A 19,474-nucleotide genomic window follows, 5' to 3' on the forward strand; every position below is an offset into this window, starting at 1 on the left:
ATTGTAAGCTAAGACATAATACTATGCAGGTATACATGGATTTATGTGATAGCTTTTCTTATGTTTATTGGCTGTGCTGGGTCTTCAGTGCTGTGTGAGGGCTTTCTTTAGCTGTGGCGAGCAGGGGCTGCTCTTTGTTGCAGTGTGTGGGCTTCTCACTGGGGTGGCCTCGCTTGTTGCAGAGCGCAGGCTGTAAGCGTGTGGGCTCGGTAGTTGCCCAGGCGGTACACAGGCTTAGTTGCTCCGAAGCAGGTGGGCTCTTCCTGGACCAGGTATTCAACCTGTGTCTCCTGCATTGACAGGCGAATTCTTAACCACTGGACCACCAGGGCAGTCTTATCATGGATTTTCTATTACACTCTTCTGATACTGGGCAAGTTATTTACTGTCTCCAAGATCAATCTCTTCCACTGTAAAATGGGGATAATAATGCAGCATTTGTGTGGATTCAGTGCAATGCTATGTTTAAATAACTCAAACCATTGCTATGTGCTTCATAGAACTCAGATGTTAGCTGTTGTTAATTTTTGGTATTAACTTTGTTAATAGTTAAATGTCTAATAAAATAGAAATACCCAAATTATCAACCATAAAAGAGAGCCTGTCTAGACTAGGGTTGGAAAAGTTTTTCTTATAGGGACAGACACTAAATATTTTAGGTTGCGTGGGGCATTCTCCAAGAATAACTCGGCTCTGCCATTGTAGCGTGAAACCAGCCATAGACAATTTGTAAAGAAGTGGACATGACTGTATTGCAATAAGACTTTATTTATTAAAGCAAGTGGCAGGCCAGCAGGGTGTAGTTTACTGGTGTCTGGTCTAGATCAAGAGCAAAGAAGGAAATGATGAAAGTTTCAAATCCATTAGCAAAACCTCCAGGACAAGCGATCCTTTTGGCTTTCAAAAATTTTCTCTAAACCATAGAAAAAAAAGAAAACAATCTCAGTTCTTTCCTCTGACCTAGCATTATACAGGCACACAAAACTGATAACACACAGTATATAAAGCATAATATAATATCACTCGTAAATACAGAAAAGATTAATCCTAAATTAAACCTGGACAAGTTGAATCTTTTTAATATTAAAAGAACAATGTATCATGGTCAGGGAAGATTCATTCTAGAAATACATCATGGTTTATTATTAGGAAGTCTATTAATAAATTCCATCAATATCTCAGAGGAAGAAGTGTGATCATCTTCATAGATGCCAAAAAGCATTTGTTAAAATTTCAGCATTAGTTTTGGGTAAAAACTCTCAGAGAAAGAACTAAGAATAAGAATATACTTTCTCAGCATGATAAAGACTATCTGTGGCCAACCAGTGGTCAAAATATGCTGTTTTGTGATAGTTGAGGCATTTCCATTAGTCAAGAATAAATGAATGGTGGTTGAAGGATCAACACTTACTTGCTACTGTTTTGAATGTTCTGGTCAATGAAATAAGAAACAGAGGTATTAGTAATTACCTATTGGTAAAAAGAATGCCAAACTGACACTATTCATAGGTTACATAGTATTTATTTTAGAAACTCTAAAGGGCTCAATTGGAAAACTATTAGTACTAATAAGAGTTATAGCTAAGGGGTTAGTTAACAAAACACATCAACCCAAATCAATAACTTTGTAAGTAGTTGGATAAATGACCTAATGGAAAATAATCCCTGCTGATCTCCAGTACCACCTCACTGCCCACCAGCTCCTTGTCCTCCATCTGCATGCTTGGCAGACAGCCAGCGAAGAGTGCTAGAACCCTCAGTGACAGGAGGACATGGGAAACTTGAATATTAACCGTGGATTGGCAAAGCCACCTCTGCCCTGTGGCTGCAGCATTGCCTGCATAATGAGCATAATCAAACCTCTCTTCTATGGTACTGAGCATTAACTCTGATTTTTTTTTTTGTAAGAGATAGCATCTCAATGATCACTCATTAAAAGTTAATTCCCTTTCTGCTACCTTCCTTTGCTGTTGTTCAGTTGTTCAGTCATGTCCGCCTCTTTGTTACCCCTTGGACTGCAGCACACCAGGCTTCCCTGTCCTTCACCATCTCCTGGAGTTTGCTCAAACTCACATGCATTGAGTTGGTGATGCCATCCAATCATCTCCTCCTGTGTCGTCTCCTTCTCCTCCTGCCTTCAGTCTTTCCCAGCATCAGGGGCTTTTCTAAGGAGTCGGCTTTTTACCTTCCTTGGATTGGCTAATTCCCTTGACACTTGAAAAACACCAGGAAGCCTGGTCTTTGACGGATTCCAGAGTTTGAGGCGTCTTAACTTCTGTTCCTTGTCTGGGTTAACTGCTGCCACTTCTGAACTTTACTCTTATTTCAGGAAAGGAGAAAAATAAATGATTCACAGTGATCCTTTCTTCAGGGCAGTGACTATCTCTTTCATCTTGTTTCCCCTGGAGCATTCAGGACAATCCTGGGGATAGGAATGTAGAGATAAAGTCAGGCAAAGAGGGGGAATTCCCTGACTGACCAGTGGTTAGGACATGGCGCTTTCACTGCCAGGGCTCAGGTTAAATCCCTGGCTGGGGAACTAAGATCCTTCAAGCTGCACAGTGTGGCCAAAAAATAAAGAAGGCAAAGAGGAATGGAAGAAACTGGAGCGGTTATGGTGATGGAGAAAGATCTTGGGCTCAGATGTCATGAGTGTTAACATTCAAGTCATTGCTTATGATCGACCAGCTTTGTTGCTTGGGAAATTCCATTGAATCACTCTGAAGCTTTAGTGTTCTGGGTTGTAAAATGAGAAAATGGTATCATCTACTTTAAGACATTCTTGTAAAGACTACACATATGTGAATGTGTTTTATTTAACTGTATTACATACATAAAAACCCTGTAGGTTAATAGCTCATGTATAAATACTATACAGACTATGTGCCTCTAAAAATGTAAAGTTGGACTTACCTGGTGATACAGTGGATAAGAATCCACCTGCCAATGCAAGAGACATGGGTTTGATCCCTGGTCCCAGAAGATCCCACGTGCTATGGAGCAACTACAGCCCATGAGCCACAACTCCTGAGCCCACATGCTGCAGCTGGTGATGCTCCTAGGGCTGGTGCTCCACAGTAAGAGAAACCACCACAACTAGAGAAAGCCCATGCTCAGCAGCAAAGACCCAGTGCAGCCATAAGTAAATAAATAAAAATGGAAGGCTTTCCGAGATGCCTAAGACAGCTCAGAAGCAGGGAATGTGTTTTTTAAATTAATTTTTATTGGAGTATAGGTGCTTTACAATATCTGTTAGTTTCTGATGTATAGCAAAATGAATCAGACGTACATATACATATATCCTCTCCCTTTTGAACTTACTTGACATTCAGGTCACCAATGGGTGACTTTTATAGGAAAAGTTATTGAATGGGGTGATTTACATTTTGTCCACCCTGCCACACAACTCTTGCATGAAATAGCAACGAGCTTGAACCCCACAGGCAGCTAGGAGTGCGGTTCTTCCTCCCCCTGCTTTTATCATCTTTTGTTTCTTCATCTTCATCATCAGTATCATCAAACCTAACATTTATGGTGGGTTCACTACATGTCAGGTGCTGTTCTAGGATCTTGTTAATGAATTCATTTTCCCCCCTCACAACATGGAGGGAAAGAGATGGTAGGGGAAAGGTACTGGGTCTTCAGATTTTGCAACAGGTCACTGCTGGCATGGAGGTAGCAGCTTCTTTCCATATGGATCTGGATTAAATGCATGATTGGTTTGGTCTGGTCTCAACTCTCATCTTCCTGTATACGCTGAGATATACTCCTATCTTAGGAGAAAAATTTGGAGAAAACACTGAAGCCGGAGGCTTCTAGGCTTGCCTGCAGTCTCAGAAGGGTGCTGTTACTTCCACTTTCCCGAATAATCTACAAGAGGGGCTTTTAGTGTATCTAGAAGATGGGATACCAACATAGTATTGGCAAGTTGTGAAAAATTTCAAACTGTATCCGGAAAGGTTGCCTGACTGTATTGCCTCAAAGTCTGTATAATTAGAATCCCATGATGTCATCTTTGAGCTTTAATATAGCTTAAAATTACCCTTCTGTAGGTTGTGTGTCTTTCTGAAATGTTTTAAATTTAGAAAATTAACTTGTTAAACTTTTTTTAAGTTAAATCTTTAGATTTTTTTATTCACCCTGCTGTGGGCGAGCTGAAATGACATACGCTTGCTTGAGTCATCCAAGTCAAATGTTAGGGCACTCTGGCAGTCCTGCGGAAGCCAAGGTCTTCATGGTCTCAGATGGTGCTGTTTGGCCAAATATTTCTTCTTGGTAGGACTTAGAGGTGCAAGTCGGCTCCGGTATGCCAGGCATTACGCCAGCCAGGTCCCCTTCCTGCTGGCATTGGTCCTCGAGTGACTGGAGGGGGGATACGAAGGGTGACAGCATTCAAGGGTCAGAGACAGGTCTTGATGGACTAGATTCTGGGAGTTCACTAATTTTTCTCCATCACCTGTTCATAAACTCTCATGGGTTCTAGTTCATAGTGCAACTCTAGGTCAGCCTTCTAAAAGTCAGTTTGCTGAAATTAATTCGAATTTACTAGTTTCAGATCAGCATTTTAGGGACTTTCTGATTTGTCTCCATCCCAGTTCCCTGTAGCTGCAGGCCGAGAAGCAATGAGAGTGGGTAGTGAAGGGCAGAGTGAGGATGGGGCTGAGGGACAAGGAGGGGTGCTGATGAGCAAAAAGAGAAGGGGCTGGAGGCAGAGAGGAGGCTGTGGAGGAGGATGAGGGGGTGGAGAGTGAGGTTCTGAGCAGCATGGGGCAGCAGCCCCCTCATTTCAGTGACCAAAGATTAAGTTTTGGACTTTTCAGGCACCTCGGGGACAGCTTGACAATTCTGGCTGTGGGAATATGAAAGGCTAGGTCTTTATTTCACTCAATTCCTGCTGTGTGTGGTGTGTGTGGGTGAGCTCGGGGGAAGGTTATCCTGTTGTCAGGAGGTAATCTACCACTGATGGGGGATGATCCGGAAATGATATGTGTGATCCTTCCCTTGCCACCTTTGGGACTTATTATTAATTTCCTCTCCCCGCTTGTCACAGCTGTGAAAATCCATCTTCTGATCTGATGGATGACAGATGGCAGGGCACCTGCAACACTCATGGAGGGATGATAGGCTATGCCTGTGCATAATAGGTGTCCAGTAATTATTGGTTGGATGAGTAAGTGAAGGGTTTGTTGAGTGATTGCTTGGCTTCCTGGAAGTCACAGACGAGGAGCTGTAGAATCTTAATGCTGGGAGGGCCTACTGGTCTGGAGATCAGTGAGGGATGGAGGAAGCAGTGGCATCTGATAAATGTTCAGTAATTGGCTCTCTGGTTAAAAAACAAAAGCAAAAACGCAACTCTGGTGTTGTAAGATTTGTGTGTGCCTAGTCATGTAAGACTCTATGACCTCCATGGGCTGTAGCCCACCAGGCTCCTCTGTCCATAAAATTCTCCAGGCAAGAATACTGTAGTAGGTTTCCATTTCCTCCTTCAGGGGATCTTCCTGACCCTGGGATTGAGGCAGGAGATCCTGCATCGGCGGGCAGATTCGTTACCACTTGAGCCACCTGCTGATTGCCAATTCCCACGGTGTAAATATCCTGCCCTGGTCAGTTTCTGTGCTGTGCCTGAACACCGAATTGAGAAGATGCACAAGCTGGCTCTAGCACACCCCTGGAGGAGGGAGTATGAATGGGGCAACATGAACAGCAGTCAGAAGCTCACACGCTCCCTCCCAGCCCAGCTTTGTGCGCATGGCAAACGCCCTTTCAGTTTATCCCTGCGATAACTCTGGAATCTGGGACTTCCCTCCCGCTCTTTCAGATGGGGCATCCTAGGCTCAGAGGGGTTAAATAATGTATCTACTATTGTAACCAGCAACAGAGTGGATTCTAAGGCCCGTGTCCTCTCTACTCACCTCACTGAGCCATCAAGACTCAAGCTCAAGGTCACAGGATGAGTTTCATAGGGCGCCTTTGGATATTAGAGACTAGCAGGGCTGGCTAATTCTGCCAACACAGTATTGGAAAGAGGCTTTATTCAGGGATGGCTTTGCTAAAGAGGTGACCAAAGAATGCACAGAGTTGCCTGAGTTACCAGGTGGATACAGTGGTAAAGGGTGAGTTATATCTCCTTTCTAACCCTCAGTGTCCCCGTCTGTAAAAGGGGGAAACTGAACGTCTCCTTCAAAGCCTTGTTAAGAGGATTAAATGTGAGAAGTATGTAAAGCACTTCATATCATGCCTGCCACATAATATCAATGGATTCACATAAATGCTGATTTTCAGCAGAATTTTTCTACTTGAATTCTTCTTCAGGCTTTGTCAAACTTTAATATACATTTGGGTCATCTGGGGATCTAGTTAAGATGCAAATTCTGATTTAGCAGGCCTGGGGTGGGGGCCTGAGATTCAGCATTTCAAACAGGATTACAGATGGTAGGAATTGCAAGGATAGAGGAGCCTGGCGGGCTACAGTCCGTAGGGTCGCACAGAGTCAGACAGGGCTGAAGCGACTCAGCACACACACAGTAGGTTCATAGCTCACACTTTGAGTCGCCAGGAGCTGGGACACCCTGACACAGCGTTTTGGTGTCCTGCTGCTAAAACTCTCTGCCATCTCTCCCCAGGACCTCCAAGATTACTCTTCACAGGTTGGGATCCCGGTTCCTTTGAGCAGCCCTCTGCTCAGCCTTACAGGGGCATCTTCTATGCTGCAGCACCAGCTTGCTGTGGGGAATCTGGTTTCCCCTCTTTTTCATTTTCCTTGAGCTTAGTTTTGGTTCTGCCAGGGCTTTGCTGTGCAATCTTTGCCAAATCCCTTCTCCTCTTTAGGATTTAATTTCTTCTTCTTCTTCTTCTTTTTTAAAGGATTTAATTTCTAAATTTGCAAAATAAGATAGTAGGACAAAGTGACCTTCCAATCGGGGCTTCTGAAGTTCTGTGAATCTGTGATTGCAGCTGGTTGGTGCGTTCTACCTCTAAGTCATAAGGAGAATTGGACTCCTTTTCTGGGCTCTGAGTTTCTAGTAGGGTCTCCAAAGGCATTTAGAGGAGTACAGTTAGGGCTTAGGGGGAGAAAGGGTAAGGATTTAATCCAGACTTTCCGGAAAGATGACAGGTAGGCCAGGAGGTAGAGGGGAAATGTTAGGGCACAGGAATCTCCTTGCTTTGGGGCCTAAACCACATTTCCAGGGAATGACTACTAATTTTTGAGTATATTTTTGCCAGGTGCTGTGTCACAAGCTAATAGGGGACAATTGTCATGCTTTCTGGACTCTTAAGCTTCATTTTATGTTGGGGGATTCCCAGCCTTATAAACCCCTGCCCCCTGAATGTAGATTTCAGAAATCCACTTTCCCAGATCCCCTTGCAGCTAGAGCAGAGACACGTGACCTGGGGTCTGCCAGTTGGTTGCATCTTGGTCGGACTTTGAATCAGCTTCCAGTGATGAGAATAAGCAGACACTGGCGATCCATTCTGGAGAGAGGTGGTAGGTATGTCCAGACCAGGCAGGCAGCTGAGGAAAGGCTTCTAGCAGGATGTGTGGCACGTGGATGTTGGATATTCACAGTGTCCGTGGGCTAGGTTCTAGGGTGGCGGCAGTGACTCCTCTCAGGATGGGTTCTGTGCTGTGGTTTAGATGTTCCTCTGGGCTGTGGGGCCTCCAGTCAGATTCTGTTAGCCTCCCAGAGATTAAATGGCCTTTCTGCCTAAACTGGTTAGAGTGGGTTTCCGTTCTTTGTAAATAAGAATCTTAGCTGTTGAGAGCACTCTAATATGCATTGTCTCATGGTAGCCCAGCGAGGTATTAATAATATAATAATACATTTCCCTGGTGGCTCAACTGGTAAAGAATCCGCCTGCAATGTGGGAGACCTAGGTTTGATCCCTGGGTTGGGAAGATCCCCTGGAGAAGGGAAAGGCTGCCCACTCCAGTATTCTGGCCTGGAGAATTCCGTGGGCTCCATAGTCCATGGGGTCGCAAAGAGTTGGAGACAACTGAGTGACTTTCACTTGCATGATAATATAACCAAGCTTCCAAGGTGTTGCTAGTGGTAAAGAATCCATCTGCCAATGCAGGAGACACAAGAGACTCAGGTTCTATCCCTGGGTTAGGAAGATCTTCTGGAGGAGGGCAATCCACTCCAGTATTCTTACCTGTGAGGGCTTCCTTGGTGGCTCAGTGGTAACGAATCTGCCTGCCAATGCAACAGACATGGGTTAGATCCCTGAGATGGGAAGATCCCCTGGAGAAGGAAATGGCAACCCACTCCAGTACTCTTGCCTGGGAAATCCCATGGACAGAGGAGCCTGCTGGGCTACAGTTTACAGGGTTGCAGAGTTGGACATGACTTAGTGATTAAACAACAGCATGGTAATATATGGTAATAACCCTCTTCTTACAACTGAAGAGGTGAACTAACTTGCCCAAGGTCACATGGCTGGTAAGTGAAGGAACCAGGATTTGAGTCCAAAGCATCTGGCCCCAAAGTCCAATTTTAAACCACCACCTATCTACTATAAGAGATTTGTGGATATGGAAAGGACCTTGTAGATTACTCGTAAATAGCATGGGCTTCCTCAGATCCAGGCCTGGTCACATCTATTGGGTTTTCACTGACTACCCGAGGAGTTGTTGTAATAGAGCCAGCTGTTCCAATGACAGTGATTCAGGCATATACACTTGACTTTGGCCTAGAGCTATACACTCTGCCACAGAGCTTGCACTCGGCACTCTGCGAACATTAGATGATTATGCTCTTCCAGAGTCTATGGGTGGATGCTGGGGGCTGAGAATGAGATCAAAAGTCAGAGGGGAAAGAAAGAACTGTCCTCTGGGGCTTTCTTAGAAAAGACGGGGAAAGGAAGTCTTTGCTCAGAGACTGGTTAGAAAGTAAGTCTGGCTGCCACCTACTAATCAGCTGTACTGTTTACTATGACAAAGCATTTAATACCCTTGAGAGGAGAACTCCAAAAGAAGTGGTTTGGCTAACTGGTCGATCTCCACTGTTTCTCATGGGCTGGGAATTTTCCTGGGGGCTCATTCTCCTGCCTTCTTCTCTTTTTCTTTATCTCCTTTCATTCCTTCTTACACCTCCTGTAGTTTTCTTCAACAAATACTTTTGCACATCTGGTATTTATTGATTCAGCCAATGTTTATTGAGTGCATGCTGTGTGCCACACATGGTTGTAGGTGTTGAAGCAGAGCAGTGAAGTGGGCAGACACGGTCTCATAGTGTCTGACTTGGTGGCAGAGGAGGTGGTCTGGTAAGCACAAAGCCAGCAGGTACAAGCTGTTTTAAGGGGTATCTCTACCCACAGTCCTAACTCTGCTCCCTGGGAATAGACCATTCACATCCCTGTTTCACTGATGAGGAAACTGAAGCCAGAGAGCTTGAGCAGCTGCCCAGGGTCTCAGAGTTAGGACCAGATCTCTCTGAGATCTGTCAGAGCCACAGGAGTCCAACTAAACCCAACTCCAGGTTGCATCTCAGCCTGGAATGGGACTCTTAGCCTCTTTCCTTCTTCACTTGGGCCGATGGACCAGACTCCTTCCCTCTCCCCTTGTTACCACCACCAATATGTCCCAAGGAGCCTGGCTGTGGGGCGGATGTGGTCCCCCCGGCTGCCCACTTCCTTGCTGCTTCTGCCAACAGCAGCTTCAGCCCTTCTGAAGTGAAGTTGTTTTTTTTTTTTCCTGTTGATCCCTCGAGGGGAAACAGATGTGGGTGGGGAGGGTGGTAGGCACACCCACACTCCCCTAAGCCCGGAAGTACCCCAGGTTCCAGACTCCCTTCTGAAATGTGTGGGCCACTGGAGGCCCCAACTTCCCCCTAGATACCCCCCCAGAACCCCCACCCACCCTGCTGTGTTCCTGCTTTTCCTCTGGTAGATAAACCTCCTTCCATCCTAACTCATTGTTGGGCAAGACTTCCTGCTTGAGACCCAAGTTCCTAGTACTAGACCAGCTAAAAGCCAAGCAGTGTGGTTAAGAGAAGGGGGCCCTGGAGTTGGACAGACCTAGGCTCAAATCCCAGTGCTACCTCTGACCAGCTGTGTGGCCTCAAACAAGTTAATTAACCTCTCTGAGTTCCTCTGTGAAATAAGCATGGGTGTACCAACATCAGAGGGCTGTAGGGATAAGGCACCCGAAGGTCTTATTAGCTCAGTGTCCGGCACACAGTAAATAATAAATGCTGGCTATTTCCATTACTGGGTGGAACAGAAGGGATCTCTCCTGGTGTCTGCAGGCCTCTCAGGCCTGGGAAGCCCATTTCTAACGCTTTTCTCTGCCTTCCAGGGCGGGGCCTCCCTGCAGTTTCACTTTAGCAAAGGCGTCTCCTTGCTCTCTGCTTTGTCTCTTGGTCTATTTCCTTCCTATTCTCCATGGTGGACAATCACACACAACCCCCCCCCTTTTTTTTTACTGATCCCCATTTCTGTCTGTGAGTGAGAGACATCCAGAACACCCTAATTTACCTCTGGGGAGGACGGGGGAGTGGCCATCATCGAAAAGCCGTTTTCCTCCTTGTCTCTAGCTCCTGCTCCGGAATCCATTAGCCTCCTTGAGTCATCCCCAATCCCAGAAGAGCAATGGGGAGGGGCATTTAAATAATAAGAAACCTCTGCAGCTCAGATAGGTAGCAAAACATCCCATTTCACCCGATTCACAGAGGACTGCTGAGTATCTGTCATGTTCAAAGCACACGGGAGGAGGGGGAGAGGTAGCAAAAGAAATGGAATATCCATCCCCCAACCTGTGAGGGGCTTGATGGGACCTGTACTCCTCCGATCACCATTCAGTCAGCCCACAGGGGTGTCAACACTGGGACTTTACCATTCTCCATTTTTGCCAATTGAATGGGTGCAAAGGTATCTTGTTTTTGTTTGCATTTCCCAGGTATTCATGCAGTTTGGCATATCTTCATGCGCTTGTTGCCCATTCATATTTCTTTCTCTGGGAATCCCCTCTTCATATTACTTTGTCCATTTTTCTAGTGGGCTTTCTCTTACTGATGGATACTAGCTGTCTTTAGATATAGTGGAGACCAGTCCCTCATCTGTGCTATATGTTAACAATAAATCCCCCTGGTCTGCCGCATGTCTTTCCTTTTTGTTTATGAATCGTTTCGCCACGTGGACCTGTCACTTTCATGGTCAGATGTTTCAGTCTTCTGAATGGCTCTGGGTTCGTCTCCCCTCTGATAGCACTGTGATTTGTGCTGACTTGTTTGTTTCCCGTCTGTCAGACAGTGAGAAACTTGAGGCCAGAGACTACATTTTATTCATGTCTTCATCTCTGTCTCTTCGGGGACCCATGCAAGGCTGGGCACAGAGTTTGTGCCTGAATGAGTTTGCCCCCCCCGCTTTTTTTTTTCTGAAAACAGGTTTTATGCCTGAATGAGGGAGTGAATGAAAACGCCGTGTGCTGCCCTCCCTGCAAAGATGGGGTCTTGCTGCAGAGAAGGGAGTGAGTCAGGGTGTGAATCAGAGCCTCTTCCCTGGCTCAGCTGACATTTCAAAAGCCCAGAGCAGAGCAGAGAAGACCCCTTATTCCAGGGAGCTCCCCCACCCTCGACTCACTTCCTGAGCAGGCACAGTGCGGCTCTGCTGGTTATTGTGCGTATGTGTGTACATGCATGCACATGTAGGGCATTTATCACTTAAAACTGAGTAGGTCTTGCATTCTCTGTGTGTGAAGAAGGTTGAAACATTCTCTGAGAGGACCTGTGCTTATGTGTGGGCGTTGGGGACACTGAGTGGAGAGGAAGAGAGAGAGCTGGGGGCGTGTGAAGAATCTTTGCCACGTACTGCTTACTGCATTTGCCGCTTGGAGGATGGGGTGGCTGGAGGGTGTTCAGCCACTCTGGGAGGTATCCTTAAGCCCGGCTTCCTGAAGTCTCTGGATCTGTGGCCACGTGATGCTCTTCCTCCGCCACGTGGCTGGCTGCCGTCCCCGCTGCAGCAGGCGCTTCCGTTTCGTTCCCAGAGGCTTGGCTTCTCCATTGTCATTTTCCAAAGCCGTGGAGAGTGCCAGTCAGATTGTTAGACCCAAATAAGTGGAAATGTGTGAAAAAATAGTAAATATTTGCTGTACCTTTTGTGGAGCAGGTTATTGCCATGGAAATGCTCTGCACACGGATCTGGGTGATGGAGGGAAGCTAGCTCAGGAGCTAGGGGAGCGTTTGGATGCGATGGAGCTGGAGCTGGCAGGTTTAGGAGTGAGCGCTGTGGGTTTGGAATCGCAGTGCAATTGGGTGAGGCTGCAAACCTTGGTCCCCAGTTGGCCTGTAGAGAGAGGGCATTTGTTTACTGCTTACCACGTGCAGGGTACTGTGCTGAGCCTTCGATGTGCCTTATTGCATTTCATCTTCATACCAGCCCTGTGAGATGTCATTATCCTCCTGGCTTCCTGGGGGCACAGATGGTAAAGAATCTGTGTGCAATGCAGGAGACCCGGATTCAATCCCTGGGTCAGGAAGATCCCCTGGAGAAAGGAATGGCTATCCACTCCAGTATTCTTGCCTGGAGAATTCCATGGACAGAGGAGCCTGGCAGGCTACAGTTCATGGGGTTGCAAAGAGTTGGACACGACTGAGTGACTGACGCATTTCCTGGGGCACAGAGCTTGAACAGCTTGTGGAAGGGACGCAGTCAGTGAATGGCAGAGTCCCATGACCATGATTCTCCAGAGCCTGAGCCTTCACCACTAAGCCCTCTTCATGATTTACTCCAGAGGAAGCTAACTAGCCATCCACAGTGGGTTTGTTTTCCAATGCTGGATTTGTTGCCAACATTCAGAAACCATAGACTGTTTCCAGCTTCTCTTGAAAACGTGGATGAGCTGACTGCTGGCTGGGGGCTTCCCTTCCTGAGCGTCTGCTCCTCAGGGGCTGCCCAATTCAGCTGGGGCGCCTGCTCTCCAGTCAGCACTGGGCCCACTCTTGTTGCAGCTGGGAGAGAGATCTGAGCATCACACTCAGGAGCTGTTGGAATTAATTGAGAATTTGCTGCTGAGAGCTTTTCATCCTGTTAGAAATGATGTTTCATTTTAGCTGTTGTTTTCATTTGCCAATTAGAGCTTTGGGGATTATTTGATTTTCTTCCTGTGGTCTCAAGAATTTGTGAGTGGTTGAGTGAAGAACTTCATGGCAGGAAGAAAGGGCTTCAACAGATGTGATGTGTTAATGTATTCATTCATTCATTTGTATATTCATTCAACATGTTCATTGAGAGTTAGATGCTGCAGTTACAATGGACAATAGTCTTTCCTTCAAAGAGCTCACCATCTAATTGGGGAGATGTAAATCAACATTACAAAACAATGCAGAAATACCATGATTGAGGTGCTCCCAGGCGATTCTGAGAGTGTACAGGAGGACATCTATTCACATCTTGGGGCTAGATCAGGGAGACCTTCCAAGAAGAGGTGATGTTTATTGATAATCAAGTTAACCAAGCAAAGAATAATTAGAGGAAAAACATTTCAGGCTGATGGAAGGGAGAGCCTGGTACGTGTAGAGAATGCCTGAGAGTTCAGTATGGCTGAAGCAGTGTGTATGTGTGTGTGTGTGTGTGTGTGTGTGTGTGTGTGGTTGGTGATACTCAGTCCATAAGTAAAATCACATACTCATTTGTATCTCCTGGTCCAAGTTCTCTTGGGCACAGGGCTGCCAGGTTGGTGGGAAAACAGCCCCATGGGGTACAATAGAATTAAGTCTGGGGGCAGCATTGGGGGCTACAGAGATCATTTTACAGCCAGGAGCAGCTTTATTAGGTTTATTTGGTAGAGCACCTCTCTCTTTGTGTGTTTTGAGGACTTTTAGAAAGGCTCCCTTCTGTTTGAAATTTTTCTCCTTAAAGTTATTCCTTTGGCTTGAATCTTGGTCTGAAGTTAGAATGCAGTGAAATATCCCTGAGTGCTAGCTGGATTCTTCAGGTTGCAAAGGAAAGACTTGTCTAGAATACCTTGGGTGGAGTGAGGATTAACTGCAGATGTGTATGGGGAAATGGGATGGAGAGGGACAACGTTCTTCTCAGCCATATGGTTACCCCAAGACAGACTTCTTTACCACCCTTCTTCTAGAGCTGGGACTGTGGGCATCTACCCATGTACATTCTAGCTCACCAAAGCTATCTGCTTGTGTTTCTTATCCTCTACCCAAGAGAGGCCCTCATTGGTTTACTTAGACTCTATCCAGTATGGATAATTTATGCCACATCACCCATTTATCCATCCATCTATCTATTTGTCTATTCATCCATCCATCCATCCATTCATCTAGTTCCATAACAAGTGTTAATTTTGCACCTACTCATCTGTCAAACACTATGCTGGATTCGGGATTACAGTAATGAATAAAACGGCTATAGTCACTGTTCTTAAAGAGTATATAGTCAGAGGGCAGTCAGACATTAAATGTGATGAATGGCATAAAGAACTAAAAAATACATAAACCTGAGACTTATAAGTGGGACATGGATGGGTAGAAAGCCTCCTAGGCTGATTTTTGTGTCCAGGGGAGCTTTGTTAGTTTCATGGAACAGAAGTCTCAGGGGCTCTTCCAGGGGGAATTCCTCAGAAGCTGGATTGGGCTCTGCAGGCTCTGTGTACTTCCTCTGGGAGATGTCATATCGAGGTATCAACCCAACCCGATACAGGTTTGGTTGAAGTGGTTGAAGATTTTCCCCACTGAGGGTAAGCTTACCTTTGCCTTTTCATGAGAGTCAGTGTAGATGATACGGAGTAAAGAGAGGAATGAAAAAGTGTTAGGGAGTGGACAGTGATGAGCGCACACATGCTGAACTGACAGTGTATCGTGGGCACTAGAGCCGGAACACCTTGGTTCAACTCAGCTGCACCGCCTACTGTGTGACGTGGCTTCATGGCCCACTGCCTGCTGTGTGACGTGGCTTCATGCCTCGGTTCCTTGTCTGTAAATTGTGAATAAAATACCCACATCATAGGGTTAGAGTGATAGAAGATTCAGTGAGTTGATATAAGGCACTTAGAACAATGCCAGGCACAGGATGAAGGTAGGCGCTTATTAAATGTCAGTCATCAGTTTGAGTATCATGATTATTATATGGTGTCAGTCAATCTTGTCTGCTTTTGACAGCTCTTTCTTTGGCAGACCATAACTGTGGCCTTTCGTCCCATATGTATGATACATAAAGACGTATCTTTCCTATCTGAGTACTTCAGTTCATTACTGTTCTCAGGCAGGTTCTTCACTGATTCTTTGGCCCCATTCTTGCCCCCATCACCAACACAGCACAGTGTCTTAGCCTGGCCCAGTGTTCTGTATCTGGGGATATGTGTGCATTAGAGCAGGTGATGTATTCCCTGGGGGGCAGAGTAATGATTAAGGTTGACTGTAACATCACAGAGGGCTTCCCAGGTAGTGCTAGTGGTAAAGAATCTGCCTGCCAATGCAGGAAACACAGATTCAATCCCTGGGTAGAGAAGAACCCCTGGAGGAGGAAATGGTAACCCACTCCAGTATTCTTACCTAGTAAATTCCATAGACAAGAGGAGGCTGGTGGGCTATAGCCCATGGGGTTGCAAAGTGTCAGACATGACTGAGCTACTGAACACACACACACCATCACAAAAGCACTTGGAGAGATGAGATGCAGGCCCCTGACCTTCCAGAGTTGGGTATCGAAAAGTGTTGGACTCAACCCGTCTGCTCCCCTGCACTGGGTGCTACTGAGGGCCCTCAGCAGGCTCCAGTGAGGCATTTACTTCTCTCACTATGAGCAAGACCTGGGAAGGGTCATCTTACCTCTCCTTTTGTTGCCTTGGCCCTGAACTGCCCACGAGTGACTAGGGGGTTCTGATGGAGGCGAGCCTGGTAGATGTGGGATAACCAAGGCCGTGCAGCTGGAGCCAGGCCAGAGAGAGGTTGACCTGCCGAGGGGATGACATGCTGTGGGTTGGGGTGGCCTCTGCTTGGCAGAGCCGAAAGGACTTTTCCTTTGAATTTGAGTTGTGTCCCACACTAACCTCTGGTGCCGTGGGATCCTCATTCAGCAGATGGGACTACTTTGTACTCACTCATTCGTAGGCTGTGGTCTGCATTTCTGTCTGTGTTTTTTAGTTATCTCTGCATTTTTGGTCACTGAAGACACACTTATTGTAAAAGAATGTAACAGTGTATAACTATGTAGCCTAGATAGAAAGTTCCTACCTTATAGAGCCTGCAGACTTAACCTTTAGCTGTATTATCCTGAGAAATGTTTTACTTGTAAATATAAACATATATTACTAATTAACAAAAATGAAAACATATCCTATATGCAACTTTTACAGCCTACCTTTTTTATGGGGGGCTGTTAAATCTTGGACTTTTTCCTATATGAATACCTTATTTAGATCTACCTTATTAAATGATGCTTCCCTGTTGGCTCAGATGGTAAAGAATCCACCTGCAATGTGGGAGACCTGGGTTTGATCCCTGGGTTGGGAAGATCCCCTGGAGAAGGAAATGACAACCCACTCTAGTATTCTTGCCTGGAGAATCCCATGGACAGAGGAGCCTGGTGGGCTACAGTCGATAGGGTCACAAAGAGTCACACAAAACTAAGTGACTAATTTTCACTTTCAACTTTATTAAATGGTGATATAGTATTTCATATTAGGATGACTACCATCTTAGGTATTTATTTTATAATTTGACCAATATTCTACTGATGGGCATTTGGATTGGATCCAATTTCTCTCTTTTTGAGCATGCATCTGTGAACATTCTTGGTCACTTCAGTGACTATTTCTGTAGAATAATCTTTGAAATAGAATTTTTAGGGCAAAGGATGTGAACACTTTCACTTGTAGTAGATATTGCTAAATTGCACTCCAAAAGGTTGTGCCAATTTATGCGCCCACTGGCAGTGTGTGAAAGTGCCTCTAAGAAATGTCTTTTAAAAGATAAAATACCTATTGTTAAGCCATGAAACACTTTTCAAATAATTACTGAAAATTCTTCCAGCTGTGGCATAAGATGTGAGCGTCCCAAAAGGACTGAAAGGTCTTGGGAAACATGGGAGCTTAATGTATTAAAAGGTGACATTTTGATCAATGGGAAAGGAATGGTTTATTTAATAAATGGTGCCGTGTAATTGGATGGCCACATGGAAGCATGCCAAATTTGACTCCTAACTCACATCTTATAAAAAAAGGAAATTATGGGTGGAGTAAATTATAGACAGAGTAATGATTTTAAAGTACAAATAATATAAAGAATATTATAGGAAATTTTAGGAGCATATACAGGTAAGCCTGAGTGGGGGAAACCCAGAAGCCATAAAGAAAAAGATTAGAAAACTAATTTTTGATTTTGTAAAAATGATGTAAGCTTTTGGAAGGAGAATGTATTCATGAATTGCTTATTAAATTAAGAGATACTATTGAAAATAGACCCAGTAGATAATGTACAATGGAGTCCAGTATGAATAAAGTTGAAGTTAAGTTTTTAAACACTAATTGAGGGCAAGAGCAGAAGGGGGTGACATATGGTGGGATGTCGTCACTAACTCAATGGACATGAGTCTGAGCAGACTCTGAAATTTAGTGAAGGAGCGGGAAGCCTGGCGTGCTGCAGTTCATGGGGTTGCAGAGTCGGACATGGCTTAGTGACTGAACAGCAGCATGCACCCCAGTGTTTATGTTAATGTGATTATTTACATTATGTACAATTGCCAAGATCCGGAAGCACCCCAAGTATCCATCAATGGATGAGTGGATAAAGAAGATGTGGTATCCATAAGAGTAGAATACTACTCAGATGTAAAAAAAAAAATGAAATGCTGCAATTTACTACGATGTGGATGAACCTGGAGGGCACTGTGCTTAGTGAAATAAGTCATACAGGGAAAGTCAAATGCTGTATGTTAATCAGTTATATGTGGAATCTAAAAAATGCAATAAAGTAGTGAATGTAATAAAAGAGAAGCAGACTCAGAGACATAGAGAACAAACTAGTTGTTACCAGTTGGAAAGAAGGAAAGTGGGAGAAGTAATGATTAAGAGGTACAGATTGCTATGTATGAAATAAATAAGCTACAAGGATATATTGTACAGCACAGGGAAGATAGACAACATTTTATAATAACTTTAAATGGAGAATAATCTGTAAAATTTTTGAACCACTGTGTTGCACACCTGAAACTACCTTAATATTATAAATCAACTACCTCAAAAAGCTGCTATAAACATTTGCATATTTTTTTAAAAGAAAAAAGTTTTAGGACATACACGTGTCCAGGGGATACTGGTCAGGGGTTGAAAGTCTGTGGTTCTTATTCTAAGTAGAGTTGGATGATAAACTAGAAACTGTGTGCCCCCCTAAACCTAGTAAGCTCTGAAAAAGTAAAGAAAAAGGAAGGAAATGTTTTCTGTTTCTTTTATTTTTTATTGTTTTGAACAAGTTGAGTACCCACCCAAAGCCTCAGTTGTCCCAGGAGAGAGGAGACAAAAACACTCCATCAAAACAAAGCTTCAGCCACGCATTCTAGTTCTCAGGGAACACAGAGCTCCTTTCCCTTCGTGCCTGGTCCTACTTGAAACCTCAGTCTCCCTGTCCTTCGTGAAGTCTGGGTCTCTCAGGCTGTTCCTGGAGTTTTTAGCAAACCCCCTCTCCCCACCATGCACCACAGTATTTGTACCATCCTCTGAATCAGCCCTGAAGACACTTCTTTGTATTAAACTTTCCTCATTGTAAGGACTCCCCCAATGGATCAGGGGGTAAAGAATTCGATTCCCTGGAGGTGAAAATGGCAGTCCACTCCAGTACTCTTGCTGGAAAATCCCATCGATAGAAGAGTCTCGTGGGCTACAGTCCAAAAGGTTATAAAGAGTCGGACACAGTGTCTGGCTATCACCGGGGAACGGTGGTTGATGGACCCACTCTCCTTCAACTCCTAGCTCCTTTATTATGTACCTGCAGGGCTCACTGATCTTAAAGTTAGAAGTACAGTTAGAAGGAGGCAGGCAGATGTGGCTTCCAGTGCTTGCTTTCCCACTCTTGAGATGAATGACCTTATAAAAAGTTCTAAACCTCCATTTCCTCATCTGTAAAACGGGGATAAAATGGTCCTGGCTTCCCTAGTGGCACAGTTGGTCAAGAATCTGCCTGCAATGCAGGAGACCTGGGTTCGATCCCTGGGTGGGGAGGATCCCTTGGAAAAGGGAAAGGCTACCCACCCGAGTATTCATGCCTGGAGAATTCCATTGACAGAGGAGCAGGGCAGGCTTCAGTTCGTGGTATTGCAAAGAATTGAACACAACTGCGCGACTACTTTCACGTTCAGAATAGTCCTACCTCCTTGCACTGCTCTGAATATTGTTGTGATTATTGCTGAGTGTAGCACTTGGCATTTAGGAAATGCTCGATAAATGTTAGCTATTGGTGATGGTTCTTTCTCTTTCTCTTTCTTTGTTACTTTAAGTGGCTCCTTACCGATGCCTTCGTGCCAG

At 45.0% G+C, this 19,474-nt stretch overlaps 1 long non-coding RNA gene across 1 annotated transcript; it reads right to left on the reverse strand.

Annotated features, from left to right (window-relative positions):
- Nucleotides 1-4,159: 4,159 nt before the first annotated feature.
- On the reverse strand, nt 4,160-10,552 carry LOC136160614 (uncharacterized). Its single transcript, XR_010661632.1, has 3 exons — nt 10,477-10,552; nt 8,155-8,195; nt 4,160-4,362 (listed from the first exon to the last, which is right to left on the reverse strand). It is a non-coding gene; the product is annotated as an uncharacterized lncRNA (long non-coding RNA).
- Nucleotides 10,553-19,474: the final 8,922 nt, after the last annotated feature.

Source organism: Muntiacus reevesi, chromosome 2 (genome assembly GCF_963930625.1).
Source record: "Muntiacus reevesi chromosome 2, mMunRee1.1, whole genome shotgun sequence".
In the NCBI taxonomy this organism is placed as follows: domain Eukaryota; kingdom Metazoa; phylum Chordata; class Mammalia; order Artiodactyla; family Cervidae; genus Muntiacus; species Muntiacus reevesi.